We start from the raw sequence: 19,065 nt of genomic DNA on the forward strand, positions 1-19,065 counted from the left end.
AAAAGATTCTTTTATAAAGCCATTATTCTTTCTACCATATAACACAGAATGTTTCCCATAAATGTTTATTAACTTTAAATATGTTTATTTTGTTCTAAAACTTTTGAAAAGGACCACAGATGCTATTTCTAGCCCTACTTAAATTTCATTGTTTTTTTAAACAGAGTACTAATTTTCCCTTATCTGTTTTGACAGCTGAAAGCTTATCAGAGCTGCTCATCCTAAATGATATCAGTAGAGGCTCCTCTTCCCATGGCATCTCCACATGAGGCTATAAATCAGCCTCTTCTTTGTGGGTCAAAATAACTTCCTGCTTTGCTTTCACTAACAGGAATAACTGGAGTACTCTCAGAAGCCAACGAGATAATTACTTGAGAGAATTGCGCTTCTGGCACCAGATACAGGGATCTGGTATGCCACTATGCTGTGGCAATGAATCTGAAAGTGTCTACTGCCACAAAGGCCTTCCCGGGTGGTTCAGTGGTAAAGAATCTTCCTGCAATGCACAAGATGCAGGAGACACAGGTTTGACCTCTGGGTCAGGAAGATCCCCTGGAGGAAGGCATAGCAACCTACTCCAGTATTCTTGCCTGGAGAATCCTATGGACAGAGGAGCCTAGGGAGCTATAGTCCATGGAGTCACACAAGAGTCAGACACAACTTAGCAACTAAACAACAACTGCCACAATACTCCTTAATCAGGCTGTTTTCAATTTAAATAAAAATTTTTAGAATGATGAACCAAGTGGAACTAACTACAGCTTTTAGTTCTTATGATAGACAAACAACAATTAATCAAAAAACAAGGACCAGGGGTGGGCCACACATATTCCTGAACAAAATTTCATAAATTCTTAAGAGCTGATATGATTCAAAGGGGGGGAAAAAAAAAAACATGTTTTCCTCATATGGTGAATAGTGAATCGTGTTTGAAGATTTTTTTCCATATGATGATCTTATGTATCAGATTATAAAATTTGGAATATTTTTTAAAAAACCTTTCCCAGACTATGTGGTCATTCATAGGCTATCATTTGGAAGTTTGATTAGTCAATTTCCTAACCATACTGCCCAAATCTCATCCACTATTTCAGAATACTGAACTTTTGGTACTATGGTACAGTAGGCTACAGGAAGCTGGCCTAGAAACAAAGCTCACACTTGGCATGCGGCGGGTGGGCAAGTGCATTCTGGAGCTTGGGGCAGGAAAGTGTAAGCAGCAGAGAAACTGGTCTTGTCTTTGCTCCACTCTAATCCCACTAGCCTTTAGTTTTCTCCTTGCTTACTTCCTGGCTCCACCCCAGGCAATATTATAATTCCCATTTTTCACCTTCCCACACTTCCTCTTTTCCATATGACAATCTGGGCAGCGATTGACTGCCCAGAGCCCAGTCCAAGGGATGAGGCAAGCTCAGGAACTCTTTCTTCATCCTTTAGATCTCCAAGACAGCCCAACCTGCACAGCCACGGCTGTGTCCCCTTAAGAAAGGAAGAAGTGGCTGCTCACGTTCTCTTTGCAGCACCTCCTCCTACTCCAGGACATTCCCTCCTATCATCCCAGAGCTAGACGACGCTTCTTTGCCAACCTGCATGTCTGCTAGCATGGAGTGGGTGGTCCACGCCCTCCTTTCACCTCCATCTGGACACATAAACAGATGCCTTTGGGCAAATCACTTCAACTCCTTGGGTCTCAGATGATCTAAATGATGGCTAGATTGCTTGCAGTTCAATATTTTTGTTCCCAATTATTAAATATTCCTACACCTTTGCTTTTACTACTTTTGGCTTATTTGTTTCTTCTGTCTCTCTTCTGCTCAGTGAGGGCAGGGATAATGTCCAAGTTCTCAGGGGCTAGCATTGGGCCTGGCAGGCGTCTAGGAGACATTCTATATGTTTATGAAGAATGAACATACATAGATAGAAATATCAATATTTCAAAATCTTTAAAGCAAGTCTATTAAAGCAATAGGGAGAGAAGAAGAATCTGCTTTTTCAGTTCACCAGTCACTGAACTAAGACTCTGTTACCCAGAGGATGCCACCATCTTTGACCCTTTATGTCAAATAGGGTAGAAGAGAGCAGTGGTTCACAAAGAGAAAACAGAATGGGAATGGGATTATAGTCCTCAGAACCACTTATAACAAGTACTATATGAGAGTGGGATTCTAAGTATTCTTTTTTTGAGGAAGGCATTCATTTCATTAAGTAATTCTGAAGCACTGATGCCTACCAATATATCACCTCAATGAGGAATCACCAAATTAGATGATTAAAGCCCTTCCAGCTTTAATCCTAGAACACATACTAAATTTTATCAAATCTCTATTTATTATTTTTTCCAGGAGTACTTTAGTACTCCTAAATACTAAGTACATGTCAACTAGATGCAAAAAACTTTGTGTCCAATACATAGCTAATTTAATGGTTTATTTCACTAAGGCCTAAATTTTAAGTTTCTAATACCACCACATTTTAAAATTATATTTTGTGAATGTTAATGATGAAAAAATTAAAACTGATACAAAAACTATATATGGCAAGGAAGAAAGAGAGTTTTTCCCATCTAGGATAGGTTTTCTTAGTCTTGGCATGATTGAAATTTGAGGGTGGACAATTCCCTGCTGTGGGGGGCTATCCTGTCCATTGAAGAATGTTTAGCAGCATCCCTGGCCTCTATTCATTAGCACCAGTACCTGACCCCTACCCCTAGTTATGACAACAAAAAATGTCTCCAAACATTACCAAAACCCCCATTCTGACCACACTGAGAACCAGTAGGGGAATAATATTAAAATGATTTAATTATCTAATTATGGTGTGTGTATGTGTGTGTGTTCTCATCACTCAGTCACGTCTGATTCTTTGTAACTCATGGATATAGCGCTCCAGGCTCCTCTGTCCATGGAGTTTTTCAGGCAAGAATACTGGAGCAGGTTGCCATTTCCCACTCCAGGGGATCTTCCTGACCCAGGGATGGAACCATGTCTCTTGTGTCCCCTGCACTGGCAGGCAGATTCTTTATCATTGCACCATCTAGTACTAATAGGCAATTACTTAAGGGAAAGAAGTACTTATCTGAAAGGATATTCACTCATTTGCTAGTTCCTTAAATCCTTTTGTGAATAATAAGAGAAATGAGTTTTATCAAAATAAGCATCAATTTTCTAATGTGTACATAAAGCATACACAGGTGGAAAACCTCAAACATGAGCATACCCACACACACAGTCTAAGACTTAAAGAATCCTAAATAACATTTCCTAAACATTTCTGGAAATTTCCTTTTGAAAAACTGGACACCCTCATTCAAAATCTCATTGTGGATACTGTGATTTAAGACCATGTCTAGACAGAATAAAACAAAAAGGAAATTTGGCAATTCTTTTGATATGATTAGTCTGCTTCAAACTTTTCTCTTTGGGGTCTAAATTATAGCTTTTTGCTGTCAACACTAATAAATTTAACCAGATAATTAGCAAGTCTACAAATAACTTTTGCTATGTAGACATTACCAACCACAATGATTTAAAGATGTTTCCATCTTTTTCCACGAGACCTCTTAACTGGTTCTAAGTCCCAGAGGAAAGTGTAAAAAGAAAATCACTCAAATTCAAGTCAAACACTAGAGACTGGCATCTTTTCACTTAGATAAACCAGACCCAACATCTTATGAACTTTAGACAAGTTTCTCCACAGTTGCAAGGCCTCAAGAATTGTTCCTTCTCACTCCGTTGTCCTTTGTAACTGATTTGAAAACAGGCAAAGCTGTGGCTATTTTTTTTTTTTTTAATTTCTTAAGGAATATTATGTTTGTCAAGCAAAATGTGTCAAGATCAGAGACACACTAACCATTTAACCGTAAAAAAATAAAAGTATGCAATTTAAAGATGTTTTTACATGGTAGCCCGAGAGAAATTTCCAAATGTTGTTAAGAATTACCAAGCTTTGTTAAAGTAATTTTCTAAGATAAAATTTAATTAATGTCAAAGTAACCTTTAGGTCACTTTAAATTCTATTTGTGTCTCATTCTCGGCGGAAGATAGGAGTTAACCATTACATATCGGCTAGTACGTTTGTTTCTGCGATTAAACACAGGCATTACATACCTATGCAAATTTTAAAGTTCATCGTTCACCTAGAGTCTAGCATGGTCCGTATGTCTCCCAGTGCCTATTCTTCATCCGTTTCACTATTCCTTAATAGCTCTATGAGAAAGCTAAGGAAGAATAAAAAGAGGACGGATGAGCTAGTTTCATTACACTCCAGGTTCTGATAAACCAGTTCATCTTTTTTTTTTTTTTTTTGCTTTAGGTTAACCTCCTCAAAAATAATCATGAAGTAATTAGGAGAATATGTACATTTTCTCTTTAAAGATGGAACCTCAGTGTTATTCTTATGGATTCTGGTGATTATATCATTTTATTTAAGCATTTTACTCATGGGCTTCTTTTCCTAAGAGTTTCAACTAGATTACTATGTTTCTATTTCCCAATAACTTTTTTAAAAATAAAGGATATCTTTTCTGAAGTTTATTTACTATCACAGAGCAAAAATTTACATTTATGCAAAGGTATGTACCATTGATAAACAGTCATATACCCAAAGTTAGGAGACTTAAAACCATGTCTGAATTAGTCAATGATTTGTAGCTAAACACTGCTAAGACATGGAATGTGTCCTTCTTAACAATCCCTTCTACAACACAAGTCTGCAGTCAAGCTGCTGTAGAAATGTTTTGAAGTTAAATAAAAACATGTGAAACAACAATATATTTAAATGCTGAGGACTTCCTTAGAAAAATTTTAATATCTGCACAATTGGACACAATGTTATTCCAGGAACATACAAAGTTCCTATCAAAATCTCTCTGATTTAGAGGTAGTAGCAAATGAAATCGGAGAAGGCGATGGCACCCCACTCCAGTACTCTTGCCTGGAAAATCCTATGGACGGAGGAGCCTGGTGGGCTGCAGTCCATGGGGTCGCTAAGAGTTGGACACGACTGAGTGACTTCACTTTCACTTTTCACTTTCATGCATTGGAGAAGGAAATGGCAACCCACTCCAGTGTTCTTGCCTGGAGAATCCCAGGGACGGGGGAGCCTGGTGGGCTTCTGTCTATGGGGTCGCACAGAGTCGGACACGGCTGAAGCGACTTAGCAGCAGCAGCAAATGAAATACGGCTGTGTGTGTGCTTAGTCACTCGGTCATGTCTGACTCTTTGGGACCTGATGGACTATAGCCCGCCAGGTTCCTCTGTCCTTGGGATTCTCTAGGCAAGAAAACTGCACTGGGTTGCCATGCCCTCCTCTGGGGGAACCTTCCCAACCCAGGGATCAAATCTGTGTCTCTTGCATCTTCTGCATTGGCAGGCAGATTCTTTACCATCTGAGCTAACAAGGACAAAGCAGGAAATATTTATATACTGCTGCCTTCTTCATTTTCTCCTATGATCTGTTCTTTTTAATAAAGTGTGGTTGCCTTCTGTCAATGATACTAGCAAGTGAAAGTTTCCTGTGCCTCCCTCCTCTTCTCTATTTCTTTTAGAGCTGCAATGGGATTTAGTCTGTATGATACATACTACCTATTTTAGCAAAGTAGCCACAATATGGTAAGTTAAAGAGTAACTAGAAACTTCCATTTCAACAATAAAGAACCCAAAGCATGGAGAAAAAATATCATCACACTTATTTACCATGACCTAAGTGATTACTGTATGGACACCATGAATTAATTTCATAATACACGTCACTGCTTAACCAGGATAACATCAGCAGATCTATATAAGGTGACTGAAGCTGACCCAAGGTCTTTTAGGAACCCTGTAACTTGAATGTAGAGAGGGTATATTGGCCAATAACCTGGATTGCCAGGAAGGAGAATCTACTGGGTGACCAGCCCTGGGATAGGGTCAAACATGTAGCCCCAAACTCTGCACCCCCCCACCCCCACCCCCCACATAGCCAGCTATTAGCAGAAAACTCTGAACATAATCCATGGTAACAGAAGCTTCCACAAGCATCTTCCTCTGTTGTTCTGTGCAAAAATCTGGTCTGAGCAATGAGGATTCCCCTGCCCTGCTAAATCTCAGGTACTGAAAGTCTGACGCATACTATTTTAGTCATTTTTAAGTAAAACATGAAGGTAATTTTTGGGGGACTGGTTTTTCATGCCTTATCATGATGTTTTGATTATAGCTCCTTTTGTTTGAATAGTTCAGCGGTTTTTACTTTTATCGCCACCACTTCAGGAGCCAGAGCACACTGCTGATACAAAGCAACAGGATCAGAAATGAGAGGACCAGCTCTTAAAGGAACAGGCTCTGCTCAGCCTGAATTGTGCAAATACCCACCAGGTTTTCTCAGCAGTGACAGGCCAATTGCAAAGAATGATTCTAGAGGTTCCTCTCAGGTCCGAAGATCTAAGGATCTGGTGTTTTCCTTGTAGATCTTGGAATCAGCATAAGCCAGTAGGTCACACAGCTTCTTCTACACCAGCGTCACAGAAAGGTGTTCCCCGTCAGATTCAAGCGTGCCTAAGGTACACCTCAAAGTCATTCAGGACCAGAGTTTCACACTCCCTTTTAAACTGGACTGAGGCAAAGAATGCTCATTCAAGGTCACCTAGTAACTGGCAGTCAATACCCACACCTAGCAGGAATCTTTTTTTTTTTTTAATAAATGTTACATATCATAATTTTATAGTTTCCATCCTCCATGTATCTAAAATGCCAAAGGATAGAAAGTTTGTAACAAACACACAGTAAGCATGGATAAGTGATACTGAGTAAATGAGTTATAAGTTCTGTTACAAAGTATCCAACTTAATTTCATCAGATCAGAAGCATTAGTAGGTAAAGACACATTTGTACTACCGTCCCCCTTTATCATCAAAGACTGGTATCCTGCACATCCCTATAGCTACTTTAAAAGGCTTTCTCTCAACAAACTTTTATTCAATATCTATATGTATCCCAGCTCTGTGATGGTTATAACTTGACTTATAAAGTTAATGGTCTTTGTCCTTCAGGAACACAGTCTACTAAGGAAGAATGGGGAAAAGGAAAGTAAAAAGGCAAATAACAGACTAACATGCTGACTGCTATTTCAGAGAGACAAATAACTTAAATCACAAGAACAAATAAGCTAAAATATCACCAACTTTACATAACAGAGACAAAGTAAAAAGGTTCATACACATATGTATTAAACATTCCAAGCTTTCAAGTCAAACCACCCATGTAAATACTTTGTATCCAGAAGATGTGAATCATAGAAATATTATAAAACATGTTTAGTCAGAAAACCTGTTTGGATCAAAGATTGGCCAAGTCACATATCTTGGCTTAGGTTTTCCTGACACATAAAGGACAAAGATCATATCAAAACATAAACTGTGATGACAATTTATTAGAGAAAAGGCATTTGTGTTACCATAGTGATAAAACACAGTCATTGCCATTTTTTTAAGCGTAACTGAGTTACAATTTTTGTCATTACTTCTAAGCTAATATTTTAAATCATTTTATGCCACATAATACAGCATTTTATATAAGGTCTTAGATGTTATTCCAGACTGCTTTGAAAATCCACTCCCCTAAAATCATGTATTTCTGAACAATGCTGAGTTCTCTCCATATCAATAATATCATTGTTTTGATTACTATTCACAGATAATTAGGCAGAAAAATGAGAAGAAAAAAAGGGGGCTCAATAGTATTACACTGCAAGTACTCAAACTTAGGAAATAATTTCAAAAGTCCTTAACAGAAGTCACCATTATTCATCACAAATAGAATCATCTCAAATACCAACACAGTAATCATATTTATATACACCTATATCTACAAATGCACATATATACATACATATAAAACATTTAATTTACATAACTACACACACACACAGATGACATATAAAGCAAGCATCCATGCCTTCAAATTGTCCAAAACTTATTGAGACTACAAAGTTGTATTTACTTACTATCAAAATCAAATTGATACACATCACTGCTTATTACATACTAGGTCCTCCCTACTCAAATATTCCCAGTGAAATTAGTGTATGAATCACCCAATTCTCTTGTCATTCTTCACCCAAGAAATGTAACAACAATGCTCCTTCTAAGAAAAATAGTCTTGCTTAGGTTTTTAAAGGGTGTTTTACCTATTTTAAAAATTATCTTGTACTTTTTTTACATACTTAATGACAGAGCTTACTCCAAATAACAAGATACTATTTTTTAAATTTTTAAACACACACACATGTATGTATGTATTTTAAATCACTTGAGCTCAAAAGAAACTACTTAATTAAAATAAAGCATGCAAGTAAATATGACTCATATCTGTCTTTTGCAGCAACTGGTTCATTGAATGCAGGGTATCTTAAAGAAATTTCAGTTTGAAAGAAAAAAAGTAAAAATGAAAGCAAAACTACCAGCTTCTAAAAGGGTACACCTTTGCTTTGAAACAGTAATTAATCTCACTGGTAGAGATTACCTGGACTTCTGAATAATACTTATTCCAAGTATGAAAATAGGGAAATATTAAGTAAAATGTATAAATGCCATAGAAAGAGCGCTATATCAAGAGTAAAGAGATGATTTATTAATTCACTTATGGCAGAAATACTCAGCACGTTGCTGGAATGAAATCCCAGCTCTGTAACCATGGATGGGGAATTCACTTCAGTTTGATCTTTGAAATGTATCTGCAGCCTCATTTTCAAGGTCTGTTCTGGCTCTAATACTATGAGAAGATCTGCTGAAATATTACATTGTTATAAGGATCTTTGTTGTTCAGTTGCTAGGTCATGTCCAACTCTTTGTGACTTCGTGGACTGCAGCACACCAGGCTCCCTGTCCTACACTATCTCCCGGAATTTGCTCAAACTCATGTCCATTGAGTCAGTGATGCCATCCAACCATCTCATCCTCTGTTATCCGCCTCTCCTCCTGTCTTCAATTTTTCCCAGCATCAAGGTCTTCCAATAGAATTATATAACCCAGGGGTAAGGACAATACTTTTCAAAATCAGTATACTACCACAAAGCAATAAATGACACTTGATCTGTAATGACAATTCATTATAGCATCCACCAATAAAAAGATAATTAACACAAGTCATGTCTAAATCAGTCCTTACCATACACTCTTATACAGCGCTCCAAACAATCTAAAAGTACTCACTAGTTAATTCTCAAGATTATCATTCCCCTTTGACAGAAGGAGAAATTGAGTCTCAGAGTCAGAAGAGTCATTTGGCCAAATATCAGCAAGACGGAGACTAGCATGACAAATCAAAAGTTCCTGGCTCTCAGCCACTGTCATTTAGGAGTATGCAATAAGTGCCTCCTGAATCACTCCAAGGCAGAGTTATAAACGAAGTGCAAAGTTTAGGGACAAAGTTATGTCTCACTTTACAATTGGGAGTGGCCATTAAATAAAGCCAAAGTGTCATTCAAAGCTGTATCCCACTTCAAAATTCATCTCTTTATTAAGAAATACCAGAGAGATGTTTCATAATGAAGAAGGGCTTTACTCTGCCCCATGACTATGTCAAAATAAGAAGTATAATGCAGAATATACAGTCTACTAGCATCTGAATTCAGTAATAATTTGTTCATCAAATGTTTAATTCTGACTTGCTAAAAATTAACATCTCCTTAAAGTTAAATGGTCAAATTTTCTGTTTAAAAAATTTTACCAGTACTTTGAAAATTACACATGTAATGGGTATTCACTTTTTTTTTACCTCCAGCTTGCCAACAATCTCACATTAACTCACCCCAAGGAAAATTTCCATCTTTTCATTATATGTACACAAAAATAGGGGCTTCCCAGGTGGCTCTAGTGGTTAAGAACCCACTCCAGTATTCTTGCCTGGAGAAGCCCCTGGACAGAGGAGTCTAAGTTGCAAAGTTGGACACAACTAAATCAACTTAGCACGCATGCCCACACATAAAAATATAAAAATGTATGCACTGTATGGATAATTGTTTATTAATAAAAATGATATGATATACAAACTCATGTATCTATGTACACAAGTATCTGAAATTTATTTTGTTCTCTTAAAAAATACCGTGTACATTTTCCCAAGGGTATCAGTTCAGTCCAGTTCAGTCGCTCAGTCATGTCCGACTCTTTGCAACCTCATGAATCGCAGCACACCATCTCCATCACCATCACCATCACCATGGAGATGGTCCATCACCATCTCCCGGAGTTCACTCAAACTCAAGTCCATCGAGTCAGTGATACCATCCAGCCATCTCATCCGCTGTTGTCCCCTTCTCCTGTTCCAATCCCTCCCAGCATCAGAATCTTTTCCAATGAGTCAACTCTTTGCATGAGGTGGCCAAAGTACTGGAGTTTCAGCTTTAGCATCATTCCTTCCAATGAACACCCAGGGCTGATCTCCTTTAGAATGCACTGGTTGGATCTCCTTGCAGTCCAAGGGACTCTCAGGAGTCTTCTCCAACACCACAGTTCAAAAGCATAGATTCTTCGGTGCTCAGCTTTCTTCACAGTCCAACTCTCGCATCCATACACAACCACTGGAAAAACCATAGCCTTGACTAGATGGACCTTTGTTGGCAAAGTAATGTCTCTGCTTTTGAATATGCTATCTAGGTTGGTCATAACTTTTCTTCCAAGGAGTAAACGTCATTTAATTTCATAGCTGCAATCACCATCTGCAGTGATTTTGGAGCCCAAAAAGATAACGTCTGACACCATTTCCACTGTTTCCTCATCTATTTCCCATGAAGTGATGGGACCAGATGCCATGATCTTCGTTTTCTGAATGCTGAGCTTTAAGCCAACTTTTTCACTCTCCTCTTTCACTTTCATCAAGAGGCTTTTTAGTTCCTCTTCATTTTCTGCCATAAGGGTGGTGTCATCTCCATATCTGAGGTTATTGGTATTTCTCCCGGCAATCTTGATTCCAGTTTGTGGGGTATAGATATCTACAAATCTATTTTTAAAGCTGCACAATATTCCATAGCCTGAATGAACTATATTTGGCTCAAAAAGTTTTCACCGCTTTTTTAATTAATAAAAATACATTTTAATTAACTTATATATCATGTATACAATATAAATTAACATATATAATTAACTTACATTAACAACACATAGGTTATTAACAATATAAACCTTGTATTCTATCCTTATGTATTATATGTATTGGTATTTTCTGTACAATGGATTCCTAGAAAGACAGGACCACTGAGACAAACTAAAACCCTTTACATAATTACATAAATTTTCTACCACATTTTCTGCAAACTTTTTTCTGCCTTTGTTTATGGTATCTTTTGCAAGTGAGAATTTTTACTTTTTTCAGTATTTCCTTTATAGATCAAAGTTTTATAGCAAGCTTCCAAAGACCACTTTCATCAGGATATTTTACTAATATTCTCCTATGTTTTCTCTTAACATTTTTATTTAGATTGCTTTTAATCTTATGTTGTTCATATATTTAGAATCTATTTTTGTGTACGATATTGAACAAGCCCGTATGCTATACTATATGATTTTTTGAATAATCCATGCTTTTTCTATTTAATTGAATTTTTATCATTTAGTAACTTTCACTGTGTACTAGAACATGTTTCTGAATTTTGCCTGATGATGCTCCTTTCTGTGCTAGTACTGCCCTGTCGTTGGTAAGTTTTCATTCTTGGTATAAGGCAACTACTGTAATCATTTCTACAGGTGAAAAAGTTTTAATTTATGTTTTTTAAAGTTATTGTAGCAAGAATCAAACACAGAATGTTGTGTGGAGTTTAAAGCTTGCACATCCAGATTAAGGAAGTCACTGATCAATCTTCTAAATTCTTCATGTTAAGATTTTAGACAGTTTTGTATTTAAAAATGAATGAAAACTTATCTTCACATATCCAATAAGTTAATTTTTATTGAAATATATAAGATTTACAATGTTGTGTTAATTTCTGCTGTATCCAGTAGGTTTTAACATAAAATCCACAACTTCCATAGGTTCTAAACTTGATATCCATTTATTTAATTTACCTACATGAGTAATTAAAGAATTCTAATAAAAAAAATTTTTTAACCCTACATTTTTAATAATAACAAAACAAATTCACAAATCTCTAATAAATGCTCCTTATTTTGATATGCTACAATTTATATGAGACAGTCTAAACAGGCCCATCAGCAAGTAAGGCCCAATTTAAGGAAAAGCATTGAGGCCTTTGAAAACTAACTGAAATGTCAATCCACTTTAGAAGAAAGCTATTAGTAAAACAAGGATGAAGTTACAAGCACTTGTGAAAAGCACAATAAATAAACAATGAAACTCATTCAAAGATACTGGGGAGATATTCAGGCTTTGAAGAGTCAGAACAAGAGTCTGCAGAACCAGTTCCCACATGGGCAAGAGTCTGTTTATTTTATTTTGCTTATCTGAAATCAGAGCAAATGATCCCAGTGGTTTGGAATGGCTCGAAAAGGTTTCACTGCATCCAGCAAGAAAAGCTGCTTGGTTTTCAAACAGCTTAACTGCTTTGTTAGTAACTTCTGCTCATGTGAACTGTAAATCTTTGAAAACGGAACTATTTGAGACCAGGAAAGGTGTTACTCTTTCTGTCATCCTCTACTACTTTTTAGTCACATTTTTAAGAAGTGATCAAAGGAAATAAAGAATACTTTCTGCATAACTTGGGAAGTACAACAGTCCGAACCCTTGACTCATGGAAACCCATTTACAGAAATGTGTTTCACACTTCCGAAAAAGATGTTAAAATGAAATTAAACGGTCATTTTTAATCATAATTGAAGTTTTCTAGAAAACCGACAAATATTTAAAATGTGAATCATAATGACCTGTTTCCACGATTTAATTTAGGGCTAAGCTAACTGATGAGAAAGCCTAGATGACACTTCTTTCAGAGTACAAGTGTGAAGGGAAAACAATAACGATCATCCCTTTTTTATATAAAAAGTAAAAGGTAACCATATTCTTTGAATAGGATAAAATAAGATCAGTAATATCAAAACTTTCTATTTGAGTGCACATTCAGAATGAAATCATTCATCACAGTCTTCCTACTTCAAAAGCAGTAAACAGTTGTCAAAGGCTTTTTTGGAGTTGAGGAAAGAGTTTAGGGAAAAAAATCGATGATAAAGCTTTTAACTTCTATACATATCATTTTCTAGCATCTAAGAGTATAAAAAGTATTTTAATAACATACACTGCGTTATCACTGAAATATACCTAGCCTAACAACTAAATAGTTTTCTAAGAGTATTTCCTGATTCACAAAAATGATCACATATTCAGTGTATCTGAAATGATGGAAATACATCCATTTCCAGCACCTGAGAACTCTATTACCAATTACACTAGTTCATTTCAAAGCTTCACACAGTGTTTTGCAAGCAGGATTTACTTGGATGATATGCTTAAGTAAGAGATTTTTTTTCCCCCATAAAGAGTCATATTCAGGAGAAAGACATTTTAACTCTGCCTCCCAAAAAGAAGAATGCACTTTAGCATCATAAGGGGATGAGGCTGGCCACCACTAATATAAGAAGTAAAGCTACAAATTCTTTCATGCAGGAAAATTAGTGCTTTGTCATGTCCTTGGAAGATCTTTCCTTTGGTTAGCTTATTCTGGAAGAGGTTTCTATATTGGTTGGCTATCATTAATCTAATTGCATAGTGGGGGAGCTAATTAGAGAGGGTACTTTTCTGTTTCAAAAATACTGCCTCAGGTGAGGCTTGAATTAGTAGCCAACTCCCCACCTCCGCCAATCCCCAACTCACTCCAGAATCAGAGCTCTGTTTGGAACATATACCACTCACTCCCAGTTTGGAATGCAGCCTGCTTTCTCCACCTGACCATGGAGGTTCCCTCTCCGGAAAGCCACAAATTACAGTGCTAGATTTCAGCCAACAGAAGGCGGCATTTGGAGGTAAAGCCAAAGTGAGGGTGAAAGAAAATTTCCAGTAAGAAAGCAACAGTAATAACTGATGTGTGAGCTACACAAAAAGTAAAGGAATATGGGCTGTATATAGGGAAAGCTGGCATGCGATCATGGGATCGCAAAGAGTCAGACACAACTTAGCAACTGAACAACCAACACCCACTACCATACTCACTTCTCAGAAAAATAAATGAAGACAAAAAATCTCGTATTCTGATCCAAAAGGAAAAAATACTCAGTAGTAGCAAAGCTACAGATTTCATTCACTTTTTTCCTACACTAATTCTGAAGTTGACACATCAGGCATTACAGAATTATTGACTTAAGGACCATATCCAACTCCCTTATTTCATATAGATTGCTTGTTTTGTGAAAATGTCCTCTCATTTCTCTCTGTTTCATTTGGTTTCAGTTCAGTTCAGTCGCTTAACTGTCCAACTCTTTGCGACCCCATGAATTGCAGCACAACAGGCCTCCATGTCCATCACCAACTCCCAGAGTTCACCCAAACTCATGTCCATCAAGTCGGTGATGCCATCCAGCCATTTCATCCTCTGTCATCCCCTTCTCCTCCTGCCCCCAATCCCTCCCAGCATCAGTCTTTTCCAATGAGTCAACTCTTTGCATGAGATGGCCAAAGTATTGGAGCTTCAGCTTCAGCTTCAGCATCAGTCCTTCCAAAGAACACCCAGGACTGATTTCCTTTAGAATGCACTGGTTGGATCTCCTTGCAGTCCAAGGGACTCTCAAGAGTCTTCTCCAACACCACAGTTCAAAAGCATCAATTCTTCAGTGCTCAGCTTTCTTCACAGTCCAACTCTCACATCCATACATGACTACCGGAAAAACCATAGCCTTGACTAAATGGACCTTTGTTGGCAGAGTAATGTCTCTGCTTTTCAATACGCTATCTAGGTTGGTCATAACTTTCCTTCCAAGGAGTAAGCGTCTTTTGATTTCATGGCTGCAGTCACCATCTGCAGTGATTTTGGAGCCCAAAAAAATAAAGTCTGACACTGTTTCCACTGTTTCCCCATCTATTTCCCATGAAGTGATGGGACCGGATGCCATGATCTTAGTTTTCTGAATGTTGAGCTTTAAGTCAACTTTTTCACTCTCCACTTTCACTTTCATCAAGACGCTTTTTAGTTCCTCTTCACTTTCTGCCATAAGGGTGGTGTCATCTGCATATCTAAGGCTACTAATATTTCTCCTGGCAATCTTAATTCCAGCTTGTGCTTCTTCCAGCCCAGCATTTCTCATGATGTACTCTGCATATAAGTTAAATAAGCAGGGTGACAATATACAGCCTTGTTGTACTCCTTTTCCTATTTGGAACCAGTCTGTTGTTCCATGTCCAGTTCTAACTGTTGCTTCCTGACCTGCATACAGGTTTCTCAAGAGGCAGGTCAGGTGGTCTGGTATTTCCATCTCTTTCAGAATTTTCCACAGTTTAATGTGATCCACACAGTCAAAGGTGTGGGCATAGTCAATAAAGCAGAAATAGATGTTTTTCTGGAACTCTCTTGCTTTTTCAATGATCCAGCAGATGTTGGCAATTTGATCTCTGGTTCCTCTGCCTTTTCTAAAACCAGCTTGAACATCTGGAAGTTCACGGTTCACATATTGCTGAAGCCTATGTGAGAATTATGGCACAGATAGAAAAAAACAGTGAGTTGCAAGGTTTCCAAGCAAGACCAGGTATATGAGTCAAGGACAGAGCTCTTTCTCTTCCAGGAAGACTTCTGAGCCCCAAGCACCTGTTGATAGTCTCCATGGATGCATCACCTCTTCTCTTCTCTTAAGTACCTAAGCTGGAGGCTGGCACTGTAGGTATAACAGCTCTACCAAAATGCATATCATGTTTCCCAGCAAAACACACTAATCTTAAATCATGGTATACATTCAAGGAATCTGAAGTCGAATTAAAAGATAGCACTTCCCTTTCATTTGAAATCAAAGAACACCAGACTTGACTGGGACAGTGTCCTTACACAAAGGACCCCACATTCCATGGAAAACAAGAATGTCTGAGGCTAGAACTCCACCCTGTACACTTTTGCCCCAGTCAAGGCTGTCGTTACAGCCTCACTTCTCCTGGTCCAAGAGAACTTGAAGAGAGGACACTGAGATGAGGATGAATAACTGCCATATTTTTAGTGTTTGGGAGCTTTTAACACTGCAAAACAATTCTGAGAATGTAGTTTGGCAGCACAAACCTAGGAAACCAGATAGGTGACCACGGTTAGCTGACTTCTCAGCTGAAAATGAACCTTCCTTTGCCGAATTCTAAAGTCTGCGTTCTTTAGTCTGCATTCTAAAGTTTGCTGAATTCTTGAGAGTCCCTTGGACTGCAAGGAGATCCAACCAGTCCATTCTGAAGAAGATCAGCCCTGGGATTTCTTTGGAAGGAATGATGCTAAAGCTGAAACTCCAGTACTTTGGCCACCTCATGCAAAGAGTTGACTCATTGGAAAAGACTCTGATGCTGGGAGGGATTGGGGGCAGGAGGAGAAGGGGACAACAGAGGATGAGATGGCTGGATGGCATCACTGACTCGATGGACGTGAGTCTGAGTGAACTCCAGGAGCTGGTAATGGACAGGCAGGCCTGGAGTGCTGCGATTCATGGTGTCGCAAAGAGTCGGGCACGAGTGAGTGACTGAACTGAACTGAACTGAAAGTCTGCAGATGGAGAAACTTACTCCCTGAAAAAGTTCTCTCCTAACAAATGACTTGTCCCAGTTATGTGACAAATGGTTACTCTCTTGATGATAAAATGTAGTTACAACTGGTCTAGTACTTAAAAGGTTAAAACATGGTCAACCACATGACATTTTCTGGTTGGGATTTTCTCTTTTCTCTGACATTTCTAAACCGGCCAGTTGTGTCTTGTGGCCGACAGCTGGGCCCTAGGTGCTTGGTATGTGGAGCCTTCCTTCAGAGAAAATACTGTGTTCAGTGCTTTTTCACAAACCAAAGTAACCAGTGAGGCTATAGCTAAAAGTATTCACTGCTTTTTTAAAGGATATACTTTTCGTTAACAATTTTATGTGGACTCCCATTCTATGCTGAGTCAGTTTTCAGCAAAAGACACACACTGCCATTTCACAATAGGAATTCTTACCATGAATCTACTGAATCTGTCTATCCCCAAATAATTCATGATAAAGAAAGCACAATGGCAACTGAGTAATCAAGAGAGAATTTCCTAATTACATCTTACACATTTTTTAGCCTTTTCATCTATTGGGTGTGTCCCAAACAACAAACACGTCTTGTAATGACTCATGTCCACATATAACAAGCAGTCCTCTTTGGGGCCTTAAAGATTCACACATTGAAGAGCTCGCCTAGAATGTGAAATTAAAAACAATTGATCCAGATTTTCATATACTTTTCACATTTGAAATTCTTCATGCTATGCAAATGGAAATTTTAAAATTACCTTCTTCCAAGATGACTATATCAGAGACAAAGTAATCCTAGACTTTAAGGATGGAAACGAGAAACTACTCTACAAAAGCCTAATAGTTTGTGTTATTACCACTGCACAATATATGCAATATACTCGTATTTTTGTTATTACCACACCTGGCATATACATTTTTCACAATGACTTTTTATACAAAATTTAAGTCAAAAATTAATTTAATATTTACAAAACACTTGATTATTCAATTAAAGTATACTTTCCATGATGTGAAACTATATACACATATACACATGAGATGAAAAGTTTTATATTAGTGAAAAAAAGATAATCCCAGAAAAGGGAATCCAGGGTTTTAATATAAAGAGCTCTCTCAGCCCCATCTTCCTCTGCCATTCCCTTTCTGTACTTTGAGAGCAAGACCTTTGTCACCTATGATTTATAAAAGGAAGGGAACCGAAAGGGAAAAAAAAAAAGGATACTGTGCATCAGGTGTTATCTTGGTACTTCCTGTGTCTTCCCATTGTAAGGGGCTTTATTCCTGGGGATATTATAAAATGACAAAGCTTTCTACTTGACAATAATCCATAAATAATAGAACAGAAGAAACATAATCCTTCTGAAGTGGGGAGAGCCAGGCTCTGCAGTAGTTCTGTTGTGATGTGGGTGTCATATAAACACTTGAAACCCAAAGGCAAAATGTGTGTGTGCGTTTGTGTGTCTATACATGCATGGGGTGAGGGCAGATACACGTGACAGTCCCTTAAGCTTCTTCCTGCTCTAGGGCTCAGAAAAAACTTTCTGAAACACTAATTACAAAGAAAGAAACAGGGCCCTGCCAAAACAAAATAAAGCTGCTAAAAGAAAAAGTACATTATCTCTCAGGTTGGGCCATGAGAAAATTCCAGTTGTGTACCTTTTAAATAGAAATCTAGGCATACCGCATAGGAACAGACATTATTCTGTTGATTGATTCTCTTTACAGTCTACACAAGAATACGTGGTAGTCAGAATCAATCAAACGAGAGCCTATCTCAACTACATAATACAATCGAGTATTGCTGCAGAATATTCTCACACCAATCTAAAAAGAAAAAAACACTTTTTAAATGGTACATATTACTCTATTTTAAAAGAAAACATGTATTTGTCAACTTATCCTAATAATTCAACAAACCCAAAGATTCTAATTCTATATCCCACATTCAATATGAAAAGATTAACACATAAAGATTTAAGTTCAATTACAAAAACTTAACAAATTTTGAAATTACCTAACATCTACTAAAGTTTAACTAAAATATATCAATTATACTTTTTTCAATTGAAGTATTACTAATAATTGTATTTGTGTTTGTTGTGGCTCAGCTGGTAAAGAATCCGCCTGCAATGCGGGAGACGTGGGTTCAATCCCTGGGTTGGGAAGATCCCCTGGAGAAGGGAAAGGAGACACACGCCAGTATTCTGGCCTGAATTGCACAGACTGTAAAGTCCAAGGGGTCGCGAAGAGTTGGACATGACCAAGCAACTTCCACAAGGAACAGCTTTCCATGACTGACTTCCTGATTTTCCGTACACTACTTTGTTATTTTGTTTTTCATTGCCAAGGTTTTTTAAGTTTCTCACAATTAACATAATGCTACAAAAATAAGGCTTAATTAAAAAAAAAAATGAAT

At 37.6% G+C, this 19,065-nt stretch overlaps 1 protein-coding gene across 2 annotated transcripts in view; it reads right to left on the reverse strand.

Annotated features, from left to right (window-relative positions):
• The window catches only part of PPP3CA (protein phosphatase 3 catalytic subunit alpha), a 323,930-nt gene that overhangs the window by 270,421 nt on the left and 34,444 nt on the right, over positions 1-19,065 (reverse strand). The window lies entirely within an intron of this gene.

Source organism: Bubalus kerabau, chromosome 7 (genome assembly GCF_029407905.1).
Source record: "Bubalus kerabau isolate K-KA32 ecotype Philippines breed swamp buffalo chromosome 7, PCC_UOA_SB_1v2, whole genome shotgun sequence".
Lineage (NCBI taxonomy): Eukaryota > Metazoa > Chordata > Mammalia > Artiodactyla > Bovidae > Bubalus > Bubalus kerabau.